Below are 5,459 nucleotides of genomic sequence, written 5' to 3' on the forward strand. Positions count from 1 at the left end.
CGCCGGCTGGGGCTGGCTTCGGAGGCAGGCTTGGGTCAGGGGGGTCAGGAGGAAGGCAGGCGGCGGTGGGAGGCAGGCCGGAGTGGGAGGTGAACTTGGCGTAAGGCAGGCTGTGGCCAGGAGGTCGGCATGGTGGGAGGCAGGCTGGGGTCAGGGGGTTCAGGAGGGAGACAGGCGGCGGTAGCAGGCAGGCCGGAGTGGGAAATAGACTCGGCTCGCTGCAGGCTGTGGCCAGGAGGTAGGCATGGTGGGAGGCAGGATGGGGTCAGGGGGTCAGGAGGAAGGCAGGCGGCGGTGGCAGGCAGGCCGGAGTTGGGAGATGGACTCGGCTCGACGCAGGCTGTGGATAGGAGGTAGGCATGGTGAGGGGTATGCTGAGCGTTAGCCGGGCTGGGTTCAATAGGCGATAAAGACATAGAAGACAGAGAAGACATAGAAGACACGGCGATAGAAGACAGGCTGGTGTGGGAGACAGGATGGAATGGGAGGTAGGCTAGGGTGGAAGGACGACTGGCTGGGAAGCGGACGAGGGGGGGGGGGCAGGTCACGCTAGAATACGAGCCCGGGGCGGAGGACGACAGGTCTGACGCTAGTTGTGAAATGTTGAACGCAATAATACTGGAGTGACATCATTCAGAATACCGTCCGGCGCAAATATTGTTTTTAAGTGATTTATTTTTCCGACGTATACCTGCTGGATGCCATTGCGGCGTGGAGTGGTTTTGTGCAACCACTTGCCCAAGTGCGAGTGATCAAGTTGAATTCATAAGCACTGAAGCCAGTGAATTAATTATCCTTAACATCAAGACCGATAATCTCTTGTTGCTGCTCTTCTGACCTTTTAACAGTCCATCACGGCGCTGTGCGTGGTGCGCAAACACCGTTCCCAATGTTAACATAACCACAAACCATCCATGAAAATGCGAGAACGTGCACATACCTCATTACTCCACCAGTAACAGCCCGAACACACGCAACAGATGCATCGTGCGATGTTTCCTCGTCGCTGGCACCGCCCGCTCCGCCTGGGCCGTGATCCCGAGCGAGCACGCCGTGGTGAGCGGTCATCTGATAGGCGCCCGGCCGTGCCCCGGCTCGCCGCTGAGCCGTGCTGGGGGGCCGCGTCGGAGCCCTCGCGGTGAATTACCCTTGCATCACACGATCGCGGCCGGGGCGGGGCGATCGCGCATGACTCGACGCTGAGCCTTAGGCTGTCGCCGCGGACCGTGAGCGGAGCCGATTTGTGGCATCTGATAGTGTACCAGATTCGTTGCGACATTTGTGCGGGCAGCGTTGGCATCCGTGGATTTCCGGTGACGCACGCTTGGAACCCTTCGGAAAAACGGAGAGGAGGAGCGACATGAGGCCATAAATCCGCGCCAATCTCCATTTATCGTCGGGGACCTCGAACGTTTCTACCGCCGCCCGCATGCCTGGGGTTTCGTTTTCGCTTTTGACCTTTGCGCTCGGCGCGGGGTCAGAACGGAGAGATAATACGGCAAACCATTATGCTGACAGATGATGTACACCACACGCGAAACATAAACGCCGAAAAACTGAAGCGTAATCACTTCAGACCAAACCGATGGTGCTTCAAGCGTATTATGCGCATCCGCTGCCCTGCCGAGAGCGAAAGTCCATTGGGTTTCTGGACTGAATTACCCAAAGCATTTGTCGGTGGCAGGAGGGTGTGATGTAAACGTATTCAGAATAAATGAATCCACTCAAAATACTGCAGGCGAACGACCGGCTAACCCTAGTCTCTCAGTGAAACCGAAAGTTGGATGGAAATTGGACGCGCCGGTGGAAACGAGCGCGATTATGTTAAACGATAGTGAAAACAGATTTGTGCATTTAAATAGAAATGCCAGGTCCGGGCGCGCTCGACGCCGGGGAATAGCGGTGCTGATGGCTGATCTGATGAATCGTGCGGTCACATTTTCTGGAACGATCCCACCAAGCGGCTAGCGAGGCGGTCGGGAGGCTCTGCGTGGATAGACGTTTCTCTTTAATACCGCGGAGTCGTTGTGGCCTAGGGGTGAGTTTATGGAACTGGCGCCAAGTGACTAAAGCCTTCGATGGCGTGATGATGGTACAGTACCGCAGCGCTCCCATAGCACGTCCCTGCGGCCACTCGGCGTAGTTGTGCCTTCGACGGCGTGATGATGGTACAGCACCGCAGCGCTCCCATAGCACGTCCCTGCGGCCACTCGGCGTAGTTGTGCCTTCGATGGCGTGATGCTGGTACAGCACCGCAGCGCTCCTATAGCACGTCCCTGCGGCCACTCGGCGTAGTTGTGCCTTCGATGGCGTGATGCTGGTGCGGTACCGCAGAGCTCCCATAGCACGTCTCTGCGGTCACTCGGCGTGGACACATTAGTGTTTGTGTTGATTAGAGCGCAAGTTAAAGAAATTTAAAAAGTAGCGTTTACGACGTTCTTGCACATATTCATCTGATCCGCGCTTCTTATTGATACGCTGAGTAGCTCATAAAACTTGCATAGTCGTGTTTTTGTATAAATTGCCTCATAGACATGTCCTCGATAAATCTGGAGATGGTGCCGTGTTATCCTGTGGTCAAGTTCTCGTGGAATGACTCAATCAATCACAGAGTTAAGGAATTTTCCTTTCCTTCCCATTATACCGCATTTTAGAGCTGGTTCCCATCACTTTGCTGATCATACAGTTTGTTCTGTAATTTTGTATGCTGTCACTTGAATATGATTCCCACATTTGTCTTTCTAGTCGCTTTATTTAGCTTGTTCGGAGGAATGCTATTGCTCTGCAATAAGCCCCTTGTTTCCATTTATGTTACGTGAATTCGAACATATTCCCCTTCATTGCAATGATGCATGACGACCATACAGTCCTTTTAACTTCCAGTTACCGTTGCTTTCCACATCCCCGTTTTAGTCAGCTTTGTTACATTTTTGCCAGAAAACAACCTACCTAGTCACGAGGTAACTATGAGTTCATGAGCTCATTTCACCAAGCATGGAACACCTCAAACACGACTGGCATGCTCACTCCACACAAGAGACTATAAAGAGACCCTGACAGCATTTGCGACAAGACCCAGTATTATCGCCTGACACCACTGAGGGAGCGCTCCTCCGAGACGGGACGGCGGAGACCAGGCCCTCGTGATCGCCCCTGAAGGGTGGCGAGGTCATCAGAACGCGACGCGTCCCCAGCTTGCCCCTGCAGCCAATGATGCGGGTTCTCCGTGGCAGCATCGACTGATGATCAGGACCATCATACAGGATACTCTACTCCAGGATCAAGCTATTGATAATCAAGTTGATGCGACGGTGCCTTGACGATCAGATCGTAAACTGAGGGCTTAAGCACCTCTCCCCTGGAAAAGTCTTACACGTCTCTTCCCGAGAGAAAAGACGTGTATTGCAGCTGAGAGCCGTCGTGAGACAGCCTGTGAGCAGCGTCCGTCTGCTGGCTGAGAGCCATCGTGAGACAGCCTGTGAGAAGAGTCCGTCTGCCGATTGCTGACCACTCCGAGCCATGTTCGGACCCACACTCCAGCTACCACCTCCCATATACTATAGCGGCCGTGATTTCCTCTTCTTGCCGGAGGGCATCGGGTTTAGGGCCTTGGTCGTTAATGGAACCACGAAGCCGGAAAACGAGACCACGGACGTTATATCATGGCAGTGCTAGTCACGTGCCACCGCCAGAGGTCCCGACAGCGGTCTCGACAGCGGTCCCCCGGAGCACCACTCCGGACTCGGTCCGCCCGGATCCAGCTCTTTGGCGCCGCGGACGCCAGCAAAGGTCCCGACGGAGGTCCCTCGGGGCACCGCTCACGGACCGGGTCCGCCCGGATCCAACTCTGCGGCGTCAGCAGCGGTCCCCGGGGCACCGCTTACGGGCCGGGTCCGCCCGGATCCTAATCTGTGGTGCCGAGGACGCCAGCAGCGGTCCCGGGTCCTCGGGGCACCGCTCACGGACCGGGTCCGCCCGGATCCAACTCTGCGGCGTCAGCAGCGGTCCCCGGGGCACCGCTCACGGACCGGGTCCGCCCGGATCCAACTCTGCGGCGTCAGCAGCGGTCCCCGGGGCACCGCTCACGGACCGGGTCCGCTCGGATCCAACTCTGCGGCGCATCGGACGCCAGCAGAGGTCCCGACAGCGGTCCCCCGGGACACCGCTCCGGGCCCGGTCCGCCCGGACCCAACTCTTTGGCGCCGAGGACGGCTGAAGTGGCATGCCCGGTTCCTTTCATGGTTAGTTGCCGACTGATGCCATCCGTGACACCAGGCCGGCGCACGAATGTCACCTATGCCTAACGCGTCTGGGCCTGGTGCAGCGCAGGTGCATACCTTCTGCGTGCGTTTACGGCACGTGGTAATGCACGCAGTTGCAAGTCCCTTGCTTTCATCGTGAGATGCATTCAGAAGAAATATTTCAATGAGCTCTTTTTGATTTATTTCAGTAAGCTACACAAGCGACAAAATACGTCAGCAAGGATCACTTAGTTTCCAACCTCCTCCTTGGTTTAGTCAACAGATGAACTTAGCAGCAAAGGCATTGTCTTTATCAGCATTAGGTGATAACAGCTACTGCGTAATTCAGGGCGCGACTCAAGCAGCCTGGTTATTTTTCAATCAAACAGAAACAAAATGCCCCCTCATAGCTGCATGCTCCATGGGTTTTAACTTGTTCTTTATAGGATGCGTACGGATCTTCAAACAAACATTAGGAGGAAAAATACAGGCAAGAAGCATACAGAAAGACAGGCAGAGAACCATAAAACAATCGCTCCATTTCATAAGGGAACTATCAAACCTGCTTTGACGCGTATGCAGGGGTTGCATAATTCAAGCATCTCAACATGCCCGCTGATCACTTTTCACTCATGAATTAATGACGTGAACGTTTAGGAAGTAAATATTCATAAAAACACAGGGTACAAGCCTCATCGCACAAGCCGTTTTCGTTAAGGCGGGAGCAAGAAATCATATTTATGAATGCGTTCAATGTAGGTGTAATGATAGCAGAGGCGTTCTGAAAGATGCGCGTGAACTCGGTCACTGTTTTAAACCTAACCGTCCTCAGTTGGACACGTACAACTAAGGAAGAAAAACACCCTCACATATAACTCCATTTCGCGGCCAATGTTCACCGCCTCATAAAAGGTGCTGAAGTGTTTATCATTGCATCAGCACCAATGTTTGCACAGTCGTCACTGAGATCTGCCCACTCCACGAAAGGCCCCCGGTGCGCAGCAGAGGTCCACGAGGCGGTCCTGCGCGGACCAGCGCTCCTGATGAGGACAACAGTTCATTGGTCCACTGACCGGGGCGGGCGCTCAGCTGCCAGCCACCGGGGAACAGTCTGACGAGCCGGCTCCTCGGCCCGCGGACAGGAGCGGGCGCCCAGCTGCCAGCCACCGGGGAACAGTCTGAAGAGCCGGCTCCTCGGCCCGCGGACGGCAGCGGGCG

Source organism: Pollicipes pollicipes, unplaced genomic scaffold (genome assembly GCF_011947565.3).
Source record: "Pollicipes pollicipes isolate AB1234 unplaced genomic scaffold, Ppol_2.1 Scaffold_4881;HRSCAF=5763_pilon_pilon_pilon, whole genome shotgun sequence".
Taxonomy (NCBI): domain Eukaryota; kingdom Metazoa; phylum Arthropoda; class Thecostraca; order Pollicipedomorpha; family Pollicipedidae; genus Pollicipes; species Pollicipes pollicipes.